General features: G+C 40.9%; 1 protein-coding gene across 3 annotated transcripts in view; it reads right to left on the reverse strand.

The window, feature by feature from the left end:
* CAPN15 (calpain 15) overlaps window positions 1–16,620 on the reverse strand; it is a 79,542-nt gene that overhangs the window by 54,183 nt on the left and 8,739 nt on the right. The gene's annotated exons all lie outside the window — the stretch shown is intronic.

Below are 16,620 nucleotides of genomic sequence, written 5' to 3' on the forward strand. Positions count from 1 at the left end.
TTTGATTAGAAAAAGCTTGCTGAAACACCCTTCAGAACCCTTTCGACTCTGTATTTCCTAAAGCAGGCGAACTGGAGTTTTATCAGCAGGTGAATCAATGGGGAGCAAGTTTCCTGAAGTTTGGGAAACACTGGGGTCCCAGAGAAGTGGTTAAGTGTTCTAGCAGTAATTAATGTAGGAAACAAATGCCATTATTTCTGTAGTATTTTCATAAAACTTAAGACCAACGAAGGGCTTGTTTGTATCACTCAGCCACAAAATGCCTCACACGCATGGGCTGAAGATAGGAAGCTTGTTTGCCCTTCCTGTTCATGTGCCTGCAGACTGAATTTTATTCATTCACCTCTAGTGTACCACACACCTTGCCCAGTATGTTATTCAAGAGGCCTGGTCTACCTGTCATCATAGCAAACCCAGCACGTTCCTCAGAGGTGGTCCAAGTGGAGGAGAAGCCTGGGACATTTACAATGCTGGAGGCAGGAAACCCCCGGCTGCCCCAGACAGAGAAAGTGCATTTACATGCACAGCATCCTCTGCTCCACAACAGCAATAAAGACAAGCTTCTGATTGAAAATTCTGGATCCACTTTAAGAACCCTGAAGAAGTGAAGTAGAAGCTGAATGAACCTAGAAAAGAAGCAACATTTAAATTAACCTGAAGGACCTTCTCAGAAATTCCAGCCTGGGAGTAGACCAGAGAATCAAGCAAAGAGATGGACCTCAGAAGTCCTTATCTATATAGATGGGAGCTAGCTACCTCTAGTGTGAGAACTCTTGATTCTGATTATACAAACAGAATCCCAATTTAGCAAGACAGAGGTGTCTTGCATCAGATTGAATAACACAACCGAGGGATCACAATTCATTTAATAATGCCCCTTCAGAGTCTTCCACAGGGCTCCTCCAACCAGAAGATGATCACCTTTATCATCAACTTCTTCTATTAAGTTTAATCTTAGTAACTGAGCTTTGGATTCATATATTGCATTAAGTCTGCATAGGTACAGCACATTTTGGCTTAGTTTTGGTTTAGGGCATTGTGCAAGCCCAGCCAATTATAACTTATTCAACAAACACATTGAACTAAAGTGTGGACTTTTCATGGAGTAATTACGACTGCAAGCCTATATGCCAGGCTTCCCCAAACTTGTGTGCTCCAAGCCATGACTGCTTGAGAATTGTGGCAGCTGTAATCCAACATACCATTTACAGAAAGTTGTGACACACAAATATTTAGGAATAATACACTATCAACTCAAAGGCTAGGTTTACACAATACCCTAAACCTGGATTATCACAACTGCTGGGACCACATAAAATCCTTTGACCGAACAAATCGAAGCAGATTACCGCACAACGTCATAGCCTGTTTCACCCAACACACTAAGACAATCTTTGGGTTTCCAATCACATATTAAAACCCAAATTACCCAATTCCATTTTAGCCAAAAGTAGCATGTCGATGCAAACCAAGCACAGAGACTTAGACATTAGCAGATATTCTCAGGATTGTGCTGTGATGGTTCAAACCACTTAGATGAGCTAGTGCATACCAAAGGCACAAAACTTTAAAAAGAAAGGAACGTACTTTTTGATGACCTTGGTGACATTATTAGAAACTGACTCTTGAATCAAAATCCAAAAATATTTCTGAACTTTCACCTTAGCGAGACTGCCTCTTCTCTCTCTGTCATGTAAATAGCTCTGCAGAAGACTGAAGATGCATTAATTTAACATATTGCCAGCCCAAGGCATTCTGCTACTTGATATAGAACACAGTGAGCATCCTCCCCTCCAAGGACCAGCCTTGCCAAAAGTTTTGCTACACCACTTGGCTTTCAACTACTCTGCTGTGCCCAAAGGCTGCTTCGCTCTACTGTGTGACAAGGTTGGCCCTGGTCAACCACTAGATTTGATTCCAAGGCAAGGAATACAGAAATGAAAACCACAAATCTTCTTAGTAGGTGACAGAGAAAACCATCTGAAAAACCTTCCTTGGCACTGTGCTGTATTGACCTACAAACACCGTTCCAAAAACCATTCTGAGAAACTTGTCTGGTGAAAGGGAAAGGAAAAGAAAAAGAAAAACAACTGGGTATCTTGTAGCTCGGCCAATTTGGCGAAGCTAGGTGCCAAGGGCATCACAGAGAAGGGACTCCTCCCTCAAAGAGGAAGTCAGGGTACATATTGGAGTTTGCAAGGATGTGAAGGAGAGAAGGGGAAAAACAGCTTTAATGCTGCTCAGAAAAGCTTTGGATGCAAGAGGACAGGATCTATAAATAGACCCAGGATAACCCAAGATAAACCGGAATCCTCCAGTACTGCTCACTAATATAAGGCTACTTTCCCAGCCATGTGTCTGCATAAATCTGTTGCTCCAGATAAACACATGGTGCTTTGGGGTAGAAGACTACACTGAATCCCTTGCCTTTAAAATGTGAAGCAAGGTTAACTTAACTGGGATAGGAAACTAGAAGTTAATTTAATCGTGAACCATAATTACACCTTATGTCCACATCAGCCTACATTCTTTCAGTTACTCTTCTGTATTTATAAAACAGGAACACATCACCTACTCAGCAGAAGACACCCACAGATGAGTAAGAACTGCAATGATTTTTGGAGAGTACTAGACAATAATAGTTGGCTACTTTCGAAGAACCAGGAGTATACTAACATTCATCCCTGGGATGTCTTAACTGCAAATCTGTCTTGAGATAAGAAACAACAGATAAAACAATATAGGCTCTGTGTAATTATACACTGATCACACTGCAGTTTGTTTGCTGATTTATTGTTTGCATGGGGCTATGAGGATGAAGGCACTCAAGGCAGAGTTGAGCGGTACTCAAAGTCTCAGACTCAGTGCTTTGTGAATGATGTGGTGAATGGGGAGGGGGCCACACAAAGACAAAATGACATTTGCTAAATATTTAACAAGCAGTAAAGGGAACTGCAGGAAACTCACTTCAGAAATACCTGCATTAGGAAGGGTGTGCATGGGGGACAGAATTAGCTCTTCCCCATATAAAGAAATAAATCACTGTTTCAGTTCATCTAATTTGGGAGGCCCAATGCTGTAGCAATAACAATGGAAAAAGACAAATGGGGGATTTAACTAATAGAAACAAATACTTAAGCACCTATTTTCCTTCCTTTTGTGGTTTTAATGCATAATTACTACATTTCAAATGTTACAGTTAATTACGCCTGCAAGAGCGTTTTCCAGAGCAAATAAGCTGATCTATTGCGAAGCAATTTACTCCTTCCCATTCTCTACACTATCTCCCTGCCCTCCGCATAAAAGCACTTACAAAGGGAGGAAATCGAGAAGTTTTCCAATCCCCTGCAAAAGGCTCTTCCTGGTTCCCAGAAAGCACCCACAACGGAAACACCCCCGTTGATCTCTCCTTCGGGTCAAGCAGTGACGGCAGCAACTGTGAGTTTGGTTTGCTACCACAGGTACAATGATGGCTGCTAATACAGGAGAAGCTGTAAGGAAGCCCTTCTCTGCCATCCAATCGAATTAAAGCACCTATGGCAGAAGCACCACCCAGAGCAAACTTGGTCTGTAGTTTCCAAGACAAGATGCTCCCAAAGAGAAAGAGGCGTTCCTTTTCCACAATGCATGGCGAGGGAGTGGGACATTTAACAGGTTGGAGGCAGCCCGTCAGCCAGCCTTGCCCAGTCCCTCTAGGGCAGGAGGGTGGCAAATGCCGGGAGTTGGCACTTTCGTGCAAAAGTCCCAATTCCCCAATGCCAGGAAGAAGGTAATAGGGGAAGCCTCCTTCTGAGACCCACTTCTAGACAATCTCACTTAAAGCTGATGTTCATCAGGTTTCCAGAAGGGATGGCCTGGATCCCAATCAAGTTTGAGCTCCTGAACGTAACAAGTGGAATAGCTAATGTACGATATGCTTACAGCATGAGGCAGAAGCTGTATGCTTCAGTGCAATATTCAAGAGCCGCCCACATAAATCCAGCATCCAGCAACTGCAGTTGATGATCAAGCCAAGGTTAGCCAATGGATTATTTCGTTGCAAGTATTTCAACCCTGCTTTGAAGCTTTGAGATCCTCTTAAAGCAGCTTATAAAAGTGGTTACTCAATACAACTGAGTAGCCGCTTCACAGACAGAAATAGCACACTGTCTACTGATACTATTATTCAAGAGAAGATTTCCTGTCCCATCCTTCCCTGTGACTTCCTGAGTAGCTGGGTTCTAGGATTTAATACCTTAAACTCACTCAAAGTATGACAGAAACAAGCTTTGTTTGTTGGAACAGACAAGCAATCCCTCCTAATGGTATTTTCGCTGAGGCAAGGGAATACAGCTGAGTCAATGATGGAAGCAGTTTTACCTTCCCATTCGTTCTAGTCAGGCCAGGAAGAGGTGCTTAGAGATACCACCACCCCTATTTGAGCCGGTAATTTTGTCTTTTCAAGGCCAGGGTTGACCTTCTATCACTATCACAGCACCAGGGTTGATCCTAAATAGGGGAGCTCACTCACAGTTATCACTGATCTCCTCCCTGTCTGTTGCAAGTAATTTGGGCCTCATCCATCTCCAAAGGATAGAAATTAATGGTTTATTTGAACAGCCAGCACTTTTACATGCTGAGACAGGCCCAATGAAGGCGGAGCAACTGGATGAGATTGTCATTCATGTAAGGTTTAAGGTGGCAAGCGTGGAAATGGGGAGGGGGCAGTGACAGTCATCTGTAAATTAGGCAAGGAACCAGCTCTGATTTACAACAGAAGAGTCCCTAACTCACCTGGCCTCAATTCTATGCATGGACTTCTGAAATGTGTTTTGAAAGACCACAACCACACAGCAGAGTAAAGCAGGATGAAATGATATTCAGTTCAGTTACCTGGCTGTTCCAAGGTACAATTCAAAGTGTGGGAACTGGCCTAAAAAACCAGTCGGGAAGTAAGATATCCAAAAGCTCACTGATCCCATACAAATGGAAATATTTCTCAGACTGACCCCATTACCTCAAGTGAAATGTGGGTTTTCTGAGGGCAAAAACTGCATTGGCAGACATTCAGCTACCAGCCACACAACGTTACCTTCTAGGCACCCAACAGCTTCTGACTTGCTTACCCTTTAAGCTGCACTGCTGTCTTTGTGAAGTTTGCTAGTGTATAGAGTCACTACTGATTTCAGAGGATGGTTTTATTTTTAAATATACTGTTTTAATTATATTCTAAGCCAAAGGGAGAACTATTGTGCAAGTTTTATGTATGTGGTTTTTTTCTTTAATAGCCACAGAAAGCAAGCACTGTTTCTGTAAACATTACTTGACAGAAAGCCTTTCTAGAATGATCTGGAGTGCTTTAGCATAAAAAATTCTAAATCCCCTTGCCAATTGCTAGTAGCATTTAAGGATTCCCTAGGGATCTGAACACTATAATCTCAAACACAAGGAGGAGTGGGGGTGGGGGGAAATCATTAAAATCACAATATCTGCATTAATACCCAGGCTTTACAAACATTTGGCAGAGTAGAATTCATCTTCAACACTGAAAGGACTGCAGAAAGGAAGCATTTTGTATTCATGAACTGATCTGTACTGACAGTTAACAGTTTTTGTCTAAAAAGCTAAAATAATAGCAAACTTTCAAGTCCAATGCAGGTAAATAAAAAGGCTCTTCCTTGAAATTTAAAAGCTAGACTTCTGAAAGCACCTGCTCACTACCTCCAATAATTAAATATTGCCAATTATTTCCAAGGGATTTGTTCACGAGCAAAGAACAGGTCCTTTTTTCTACACAACACTCAATGAAAAGCTTAATTCACATCACACAGTAGCTAAAATCTTCAATGAAAACTATCTTTCATAAAACCCAAAACAAGTTGCCAATATAGAACAAAACAGAGAAGGCTTTTAAAAATTTGGTAAAGCATCAGGAACAATAGGGACTGATGGAACTCTTGAGAAAATGTTTTACTACCAAATTAAACAGATGAAATGGATTGTTCCTAGCTTAAAAGATTTAAAGGTGGCAAAAATTTAAATAGTATTTTGAACTGGCCACAGATCACTAGACTCCAGCCAATAACAAATCCAATGTGCAAACTAAAAGGTGGGAGCCTTCACCATCATGAAACTAAGTAAGGGCTCTAACAAAGCTGAATGATGAAATCTAAAGTCAATACTGGGGGTGGGGGTGGGGGGTGGGTGAACACAATCTTGGTTCTGTTTGTTCTTGTTTCTGGTGTGCATCTGAATGTGCAGTAAAAGGGATAAGGAAATATTGGTTAACACCTGCAGCAAAGTGGTTGACAGAGCTGTATGGGACTGGGGAGTTTCAGGGGTTAAGCAGCAACTAATTTTTCCACTTTATTTTTTGCTAACAATTTATAAGCTGGGCCACTGAAGACAAATAAACATCAAGATCTAAACAAGCTGACAGTGATTACATAGGAATGTGCATATTAGCCAACTGTGTATGCATTGTTTTAGTGTGGTTTTAATAAATGTGTATGTGGACTAGCATGGCTTGCCTCATTAGCAGCAACTTATGTGCATGCCAGCTTGTTCTCTCTCTCGTGCACACAGAGTAAAGGCCATGCTATATCCCCAGAAAGAATGCAGCACGTAATAAGTCTCTATTTCTGATCCATCTTGCTTTGCATTATTTCATCAGATCTACAGAAGAAACAACCAAGCTTAAGTACATAAAACAGATACAAAATCAGATACAACTGAGAGTTCAATAGATGCTAGGGGTTGAGAAACCTGCAGCCCTCCAGACTTTGGACTACAATTCCCAGCATCCTCTATGATTAAGGATATTAGAGGAGGCTGCAGGAAATGGTAATTCAACAGTATTTAGCACAATTAGATAGAGGTTATCCTAGAAACATTGTGAGGAGCCGTCCTTGTACAAAACACAGCGGCTTTGCCCCCTGTCATCTCTTTCCTTGCACTATTGCCTTCTCGAAGATCATCCACAGAGTTTTGCTTATTGCAGGTTGCTGAAAAGAAAGCTTAGTACAGTTATCACAAGACAGGAAGGGATGGGAAAGCCAGCTATTGCTTGGTGCAATCTGGTCAGTGAAAGTCAGAGATTGAGTTGCCGCATTGCCCTGAACCTTGGTGTGGTAGCTTGGCTGAGGGGCGTAAGATCAAACTTAGCCCAACCTGGTTAATTTCACCAATAAATCATGGTTAAGTAAATCAGATCAATGCGTGGTACTGAGGGACATGGGGGAAGGGGGCCAGTACCAATTACACATCTCCATTTTCTTCCTTACCACCAGCAAAGTTCCTGCATTGCTCTTGTCAATTTTTTAAACAGCCTCCCTGACAGACCACGTGCAGCGCCCCAGTTGCTGTTCAAAATGCGTGCTTAGGTGTCACCGTGCACATTACTCCTTTTTTCCCCCTCCCCACAAGGGAAACCTGTTGGCATTCAAATGACGTTTCTCAAAATGGGGGGGAAAAAATCTCAGTCCAAATTGCAAAATTGCAATGGTCCTGACCAGAGTAGTAAAGGCAGTTTGTCTTTTATCCCTTCTGAGCATAGCTTTGGTTGTGCGACGTCTTTTGCTGGATACAAGGGCCTTTCAGGAGCACTGTAAAGCGTTTTGACATCAAATAACTACAATCTACAAATACCAAGCAAGTGTTATGTTGTTTAGTTCCTCAAATTATTATTTTAGTCTATGAATCAAACCAACAACCTTAAAAAGGAGGCAGTTCAGTTCTTTGATGCAGCTGAGGTTGAGCAAGGTCTCCTTGTCGTGGCAGCTTGGTTCCCCTTGTATGCTACAACTGGGCTTTGATAAGCCATAGACCTCCCTAGCTGAGGCTGTGCCAGTCTGTTCAAAGCAGCATTGTTTTTATTGCACGTTCATAGCCAAGAGAAAAAACATGATTAAGAGCCAGGCACAATCTCTCTCTCTGATATCTGCTACACTGGGTGCTCATGATTCAGCCTTCAAGAATGGCTTCCAAAATTCTGTGCAAGAGCAACCAAGGTGTAAATACAAGCTGTACACCAAATGCTAGTGTGTCAACTACCAAGGGGGGGTGACTTGTGACCTGATTTTATAAAACCTTCAATTATCTTATATTTGGATCTGAGTGGTAGCAAAGTGAGAGGGAGGAAGCAAGCAGACCCGATAGGAAGGGAAAACACCCTGACTCAATTAAATAGAGAAAGAGGACTGCCACTCATCAGCGGCTATTTCAAATTATCTTCAGATCTATCAGTAGATGCCAATCTATGTTCTGCCCACCTTTTCCTTATATATTAGTACCGTGAATGGTGTTGAAAGGAAAAGCATTCAGTCAGGTTCCTGTTATCCAAATGGGTACAGTCCAGATAATGGCTGTGACACTGCAGCGGTAAAAAGTCTCAGTCATGGGCCAGACCAGGCTGGGCTCAGACCTCAACCAGGGCACGAACTTCAGTGAGTAGTCTTAATTTGGTAGGTGTTTCTTGACCATATCTTTAGCCCAGCACTGTCTGGAAGGTTAACGTGGCCTTAAAAATAATCTCCCTTGATTCAAATCCCATTGCTTCATGTTCCTGTTGTTTTCTATATTGGCAAAAATATAATGGTGAGAATGCTACTCACTTCTTCCAGCATGTTTTTCAACTTCCCACTCTAGCCTACAGCCCTGCAATATTCTGGTGGTCTCCCCTCCATGTATTGACCAGATCTGATTCAGCTTAGCTTTTTCAAGATCAGCCATAGTAACCTAGGTTACTATGCTGTGGTAACACCACATGCTGTGATGTTAAAATGGCACACCCTTATTTCCTGAAGGAACGATGGGATACGTCTGATGAATTATAGTGCTGCATAAAACCAAGGAAAACCAGAACAAGAGGGATTTGGCAGGTGAAACGAAGTCATACAAAACATTTAGTTCTGAAACGTTTTGTTGAATTTTGAACAATTGTGTCTAAACGCTTCCTTTTTCACTGGGAAAAAAGGATAAAACTAATTCTTAAATATCAATCGTACCAAATGGAATTATTTTACACTTCTCTCTCCACCTCCCAACCCACTATCCATTGTCTGGAAAGCTGAAGAAAGTTTAAGATTGACTGTAATTGTAATTTTTGTGAGCAAATTAGATTTGAGATTCTTTCTCCCCATCTCTAATATTCATCCCAGGTGTATTACTGATTAAGGCTTTAAAGACTTTAATAACACAGGGTTGTTTCAAAGGACAAAGAGAACAGATGTTAATAATCCAGCTAAAGAGATAAGAGAAGCTAGACTAGCAACTTAAGATGTGGCATGTTCTGAAGCAGAAGAACGTTGTCAAAATTTCTCTTTAAGAAGCTAATGTTTACATAGAGGAAGTAACTTGGGCACCAGCTATAAAACAGGCAGTCTGAACAGGAAGAAACAGGCATTTCATTCATAACATTAGCCACTTATTAAACAACATGCCAAGTTCACTTTAGGGGAAAAAACATTCTCCAGATGCAAAAGTCACATGTCTAGGGTCTATGCAGGCAGCAAAATGACGTGAGAAGTAAATAGCAGAATGGCTGCACCAATTCAAAATATGGAGTCACATTTCCAAATGCTGCTTCATAATTAGAATTGGCACAACAGGAATATGGACTCTACACAGATCTTTTCCTATTCTGTTTTTTTTCTTACAATACTCTGTTGACTTACGGAAGTCAAGTCAACTGAAAAAGAGTTCCAAAGGTTTTAGGCCACTACTAACAAACTTCAATCACTAGCGCACACAAACTCTGCCGAACTTGATAAGAGCCATCCTCTAAGGCCTTCAAGATCGATCTAAGTAGAAGACAGTAGGAATCATATTAAGTATGACAACATCTGTTCTATGAAATAAAACCTTGATTGTCTTCCTTGAGCTAATTCCACCATTGTGTTGAAACAATGCTCTGCGTGTTCTCCACTCCTCCATTCCATAACCTCTGTCCCACTTTTCCCAGTTTTTTTTTTTTTTAGGCTTAGAGGCTTTAGGATTGCCCTTCAGACAATCTGGTCCCAATTTGTCAACTGCTTTATAGGCTAAGCCTGACACTGAGTGTTCAGGCTGTGACCGGATGTTCTGCCCAGTATCCAAAAGTCAAATTTTGTAGCAGCTGAAGTTTTAGAGAAGTCCCAAATAAAGTGCATTGCAATTACAATTTTAATTAATTCAAGCCAGGTTTGACTGGCTTGACAGAAGACAGAATTCATTAAAGGAAACACTTCTAACCACTGCCAACAACAAAGAGCAATCCCAGGATGTAAATTGGCTCTTCAGGGAAAGTGCTGTGCTACTAAGAACTGCTGTGCAGGACCATCCAGATCAGCTGGCCTTGCAATCTATTAAATTGCTATCTTTCAATTTTGCTTCCCCTCATCCACTCCAAACCTGAGCTCAAGAACCTCAGACACACCCTGGAATCCTTTGGTGGAATTCAGAGGTAGAGCTATAAGTCATCACATATCAGTGGCAGGAAAGACTGAACTAACAAGTGGCTTATGCCAGCAGCTTCATAGTTGAAGAGCAGCAGAGATAAGATAGAACTTTGCAGCACAACGCGAAGGCTATCAGGAACAGAATCACCTAATACTACATTCTAAAATCAACCATCTAAGAAGGATTGAAACCATGTGCCTTCTAAACTCTGGCCTGAGAAGTAAGCATTTACTATTTATATATCTTTAAACCTATCTTCTGTAGCCAAAATTAACTGAGTCTATTAAGTCCACCCCAGCTAGTAACTGCACAATTCAAATGTAATGAAGTCAGGCACTGTTTATTCTCATCATCTGAGATCAATACACCTCTGGAAACCCAAAGACTATAAAAGAGACAGCAGGACTTCTGGGGAAGAAATGGCGAACCAAAGGCAGCTCCACGGAGAGCAGAGCCAACAACCATGGTGGAATGAAGAGCCATCAAGCAGACCGGCTCTTTGGGATTCCTCTCCGGACAAGGAGAGGACTTGGGATCACCCACAAACGCTCCAGACAGTTGCTCCTTGCGAGGAGACCACAAGACAGTGGTCTCTGGAAGATTTAGAGCTCTGGGAGATGAGGGAGTGCCATCTTCATCCAAACCACAGTTGGCACCTTTATGGGCGTAGGGTTCACATACTTCCTTTTCTAATCACTTTTGGAAACTGCTTATTAACTGCTTTGCAGCTATTAGGAATCTTTCGAATGACAGGTTTTACAGCACCAGGTGAGTCTCCTTCAATCCTTTGCGAAATAAATTTTAGATACAAGTTTAAGGACTTAAAAAAATCTTTTTTTGGAATAAACAGCAAAAGAGTGATTAGAATAGTGATACTGGAAAGTTACAAACAGACTAAGGGTCCGGATGGATTTGAAATAAGATTCTGAAATTAATTCTAAGAATCCTTCTCATGGGAAAATGCTCTTGTTTTGAATTCTTAAAAAAAAAAACATGATAGGATGGGACTTTGAAGGTTGGGCACTAGAGAGAACCAGAAGGAACTAAAGATTATAATTAAAGGAGAAGAACACTTAAAATTGACTTACTAATACAGAATGGAGCAAAATACCTTAACATTGGGCAATATTTTTAAACAATGGACCCAGAAGTCCATTTTAAGAGTGTCTGCCATTATAGACAGACTATGTTTAAAAGATGTTATGGAAGAGGAACAAGCTTTACTAGACAAGACTGAGACTGGTTTGAAAGTGGATTTAAAAATGACAGGCTACAAGAAGAAGAAGTTACATTGGATATACAAATGAAACTGATTGACGTCTTAATAAATAAAAGGGATATACAAATAACAAACCAAAAGAGCAACCCTGAAAACTTTCCTATACTGGATTTACAAAACAGACTTGTTAAGTTTTGAAGAATTTTATGAGAAAAGAAAACATGAAAAGAAATCAAGTTGTAGGACACTATTTGAAGGGATTAAAGATCAAGATTGTAAAAAGTAAAAGGAAGGAATATAAAGTTGGTTTATTTGATCAAGATTAAAATAGATACATTGTTATCTCTTGTAACCCTTAATGGACTTTTGCTGACTCGGACTGAATGACGAGGTTTTAAGATTTGTTTATACATAAGAGATGAGATATGGGAAGAAGAGATCACTTGTTGTATTTTAAGAGAAGGTGATAAGTTACAAAAATTGCTTATACTTTGATGAAGGGGGAAGTCATATCTTTATATCTTTATTTTCTTTTTCTTTACCATATTCTTATTTTTCTTTTTTCTTTCTATTTTTTCTTTTTCTTAGTTTGTATTACTTTTTATCTTTTTAATTGCAATGTTTAATACAATTGCTATAGAAGAAACAGATAGCAGATCTTCTCAACCTATTAGTGGTGAGGCTGATGAGAACAATGTAAGTCACGCCATCCATCATAAGTATAATAATTTCTACATGCATGAAGGCATAAGCACTTTATTTATTTATTTAGAATTTTATTTCTATTGTAAACCGCCCAGAGGCCCTCCTCAGGGGGGAGATGGGCAGTGATAAAAATGCGACAAATGAATGAATGAATAAATAAATAAATACTTTATCTCAATAAACCTATAATATAGACTGTGAGGACCCCCATGAATGAATATGGAGAGTGATAGGATCTGAATCCAGATATTTCAAGATAATTCACTGGACCATTTCCTTCATTTGGTGTCCTTCTCCATACAATCTGGGTTTTTAATATATTAAAAAAAGATGGTTAATAACCCAACAAAGATTCAGTTCCAGTGTTTCAATTTTATTTGCCATTTCCCAGTTCAAGTAATTCTATATGTCCTAATTTCCTACCTGCTGCCCTATATTTGAGAGGGCTGATTGAGAGATGTGACGTTTTCATCAGAAGCCAAAATCTGCACACAAACTCTGTGAGCGATAAGAGACATTCCCCCATTTCTTCTCTTCCCATAAAAGACACTGTAACTCAGAAAACAAAAAGTATACCTGCTGTGCTGATTAATTTCTCACTCCATCCTCAAGAAAGAAAAAAAGAAAAATTTGAAATACTACAAGCAGAGCATGTAGAGAAGATCCATTATTTCACTGTGAGTGAATCCAAGATAAAGGCTGTGGGGTAAAAAATCCCAGTGAAGTCTCCCAAGTGATCAGGTGCAAATGAAGTTATATATTTTTCATTGAATTTTATCATGCCCTTCCTCCAGGGAGCCCAACAACATCTCCCTCTGCATTTTAAAGTCACAACAACCCAGTGAGACAGATGAGATTACGACAGAGTGCTGGGTCCCACTTCCTCCAGAGTTTAAGCAGCGATTTGGACTTAAGACACCAATCTCATTATATCACGCTTCCTTCTGGGATGACAGTCATATTTAGTCACAAAAGTGGGTGTTCCCTCAGGGTCAAGAGTCACTACATATTGCCAAGTTCCTTTCCAACAAATAGCAAAAGGTAGCCAAGTTCATAGTGTGTGAAAACTAATAGCAACACAAATGACGTGCCACACTACTAGGTGTGAGCAGCAGTGAAACCAAACAAGTCAATGACTTCATGCTCCTGTGAGAAGAAAGGAAGACACCAGCAGATGGTTCCCTGTTGATTATTCTAACAGTATCAGGAAATGTAAATTATCTCTATGAATTCTCCACCAGGGATCCGGACGCCAGTATCTCCTGTACCTTGGATTTTCACCCACCTTCATCTGAGAATGGATGACAAAGTCACACAAGAACCTCAACGCTTCCCAACAGGTAGTCAATTGCCTTTTGGGCAAAGGCAGCCAGGCGCAGGCCCTCATACTTTACGAGTTCACCATCATTTGTGGATTCTTGTTAGACAGCTCTGAAAGACTAGTTGCTCCCTGACAGCTAAGATAAGCAGGCTGGAGATAGATTGGTAACAGCATGAAGGGCAACAATTCTCAACTTCCAAATAAGCACTCAAAGGCATGAAAGTCACTGAAACAGAAGAGAGTTCCCGTCCCTCATGAAAGGACATTTGCTACTTCAGGAAACAAAACAAGCCGAAAAGGATGGATACGGAAAGCCAAGATTGTTCAGAATCACTGGAGTGAACAGGTGTATTTTACCCTTATAGCCCAAGTTGCTGGATTCTATTGGGCAAATGCTACTGTATGAATATTGGGAAAGGGCCAGATTCAGTCTCCTCCTCCTCCTCCTCCTCTTCCTCCACCACCACCACCGTTCTTTTTACCCAAACTGGGAAGGAGATGGCAGGTAACACTGTGTGCAGAACCTCCTGTTCCTGCTCCTATTTTATGGCCAGCCACTTAAAACTCCCGTATCTCCTCCAAGCTCCTTGTGTGGGCTAGCTGGCCCAAGGCTCTTATTTGCTCCCATAGCAACACTCAGCTCCTGACTGCAGCACACGGAGCATGGCTCTCAATGTCTCCTAGTGAAGTGTGGGGGGAAACAAGCAAGAATAGCACACTCTGGCACAGGAGGAGGAATGGGGGACACAGGAAAGTGAAAACTCATCCCATGGAAGCATGAGTCCTCTAATCCAGACACTGCGGGGTGAAAGGGTATAATCTTAGTTCAATGCACAGCCTCTGAGGTGCTCATTCAGGCCAGCTTTTTAGCCTCTAAAGCAAGGGTATCAACCCCACTTCACTGTTTGGGATTTAAATCAAGTCCTAACCGGAAAACAGTATTGCTTATTGCAAGTTTGCCCTGTGCTGTTAGCTCTTTTCATCTTGTTATATTTATACCCCTCCTCTATTTGTGTACAATTCCAGGCAGCATGCATAATTCTCTCATTTCCAATTTTCCCCCCACAACATCCCTGTAAGATGTGTTGGGCTTGGAAAGAGTGACCGGCCCAAAGTCACCCAAAAACTAGAACTCCCAGATTTTAGTTCAGCATCTTAGCCACCACATCACACTGGTTCTCTTTTGTATTTAGAAAGAACCTTTTTTGCTCCCAGCAGTTACAGGGTTTTCATTATCCCAGACCCAACTACCTGACTTTTCGCCAGCCCTGTAAACAGATTTAATAAAAAGCACCCTTTTAACTTTGTTTGCATGCCACAAACTCTATGGATACTAAAAGCTTAGGGCTGTTGTCTGAGAACTTATAGCCTTTGGGGTCTCTTTTCTGGAAGTCAGCAAAACATTTACATTTAAATGGCTATCCTGGGTCTGCCTCTGAAAAATGTTATACAGCATATAAAGGTGGAGGAAATGTTTACAGCCACTGCAAATCAACAGCAGATTCTGAAACAAGACAAACCTCTAAACTAGCGCTGTGATGCTTTAAGTGTGGGCTAACAGCCAAACGCAATTAGCACACGCAGACAAGTGCATGGAATTCCACGCAGGTGGCTATCAGAGAGGGAGGGATGCATAAAAGCCAAGCCAGGTCATACAAGGGAAAAGTACCCTCCTCTCTGTCCAGCGCAGAAATGCAGCAAGAGCGAAGTTTTCTATCTTTTCCACCAGCAACATTTATCCAAGATAGTAGCTTGGGTGGGTTTATTTACACGGCTGTCTTAAATCTTAATCTAGACTCTACACATGGAATCCAAGGAGAAAGAAACATTAAAAATTCAAGTGAGAAAAAAGCAACATATTTTAAAACATGTGGTTAATCTGTTTTATTTTATCTAGAGCCAATCCTACCCAGGACAGCAATAGGGTATATAGCCATAAATTGGTGCCCTCCGGGTACCCTTTTGCTAAAGAAAGTGGTGGAATGAGAGACCTGTGCATGGCCAAACAACCTACAATTGGAAACAATGACTGAAAAGCACTACAAGTGTGTGTGTATCTGTATGTTTGCTTATGGAAACTGAAAGTCATAGAAATGAACACAAAAAAACTCTCCATCAAAATCCCAGAGGGCAGCTAGTTCTTAGAGCAGCCACTGTGTCTTTTTAAATCAGCGCTTCTCAAACTTGACTGCAATCGTGGGCCACTAAATAAGCATTTGGGAAATGTGGAGACTGCTTAATTAAAGAAATATGCCTTCCTATATTGTCATCTTTGAAAGCATGGCCTAACCCAATAGAGGAAATTCCATACTTCAAAACCTTGCATCTTTCTGTCCTATAACTGCTCCAACACCATTTCGTTCACTTCAGAGAAGCTGGAGATAGAAGTTAAAAAGTTGACCTTGATATAAGCATTTAATGTTACGTTCCATATGCTTAGGCATTAACTTGTTGTTCTGATATTGTGCATAACCATTATAACATAGGCTTGGGAACAGCACTGCATACTCCTAAATTGGCTGAAAGTGCTACTCAGAGGAAAGCAGTAAAAATTTTAAATCCAGTCACATACAGCTATAATGAATCCACCCACCACCAAAGTAGAATTTGCTAGCCTCAAGCCAGGAATAATTATTTCCAACTTGCAAGGACCAACATTCCTTTTACAGAAACACCTCTATCTCATCTTTACAACAAACAACACATTTTCTCTACTCATGACTCAGCAACCAACATCTATTAAATGTCTGACTCAGCTATCTTCTAGGAACACTGCCCTTTTTCAACATGTATTTGCACACTAGTGAGAAAGAGGCTTAAATAAGAGTCCAGAATCAGAATATATCAGTTTAAGTTGCCCCTACTGTTTTGGAGATGGGAATGGAAAGATATGGAGGGCTTTCTGTCCCCATTCCCCTTGCCTCCACTGAAATGAATACTTATCTGTTGCACAGGGATT

Source organism: Candoia aspera, chromosome 14 (assembly GCF_035149785.1).
Source record: "Candoia aspera isolate rCanAsp1 chromosome 14, rCanAsp1.hap2, whole genome shotgun sequence".
In the NCBI taxonomy this organism is placed as follows: Eukaryota; Metazoa; Chordata; class Lepidosauria; order Squamata; family Boidae; genus Candoia; species Candoia aspera.